This window comes from Diplotaxodon limnothrissa, linkage group LG2 (assembly GCF_057381915.1).
Source record: "Diplotaxodon limnothrissa isolate DT_005_m linkage group LG2, D_limnothrissa_male_GT1.1, whole genome shotgun sequence".
In the NCBI taxonomy this organism is placed as follows: Eukaryota; Metazoa; Chordata; class Actinopteri; order Cichliformes; family Cichlidae; genus Diplotaxodon; species Diplotaxodon limnothrissa.
The window spans coordinates 37,312,603-37,312,995 of NC_140597.1; positions in this window are offsets into that span (position 1 = coordinate 37,312,603).

Below are 393 nucleotides of genomic sequence, written 5' to 3' on the forward strand. Positions count from 1 at the left end.
TAGAAATGCCAGCGTATTACTAATATAGCTTACGTACACAGTGCAACAATTCATGTGGTCAAATCTTCAAAATGTATCGGTTTGTTTTAGCCTGTCAAACTGTCATGTATGATGCAGAAGAAATAAGATCAAAAAAAGACCTCTGCATTGCTTATCTCTGCTCTCGTGGGGGATTAATCCCTCTGGTTTCCATTACCAATTAACTCCAATAAAACACTTCACGCTCTGCTCCCTTGGGCAATACGATAGGCGAGCAATTTAGCATATTAATGTGATCAAGACAGGACCTGTTCCTGTGTCCTTTGTTCCCTTTTTCTTTCACCTGTCCTGCCCCTTTAAGATTAGATATTTCAATCTAGGCGTGTTTCCTGCTACCATTGACTGAAACCGAGA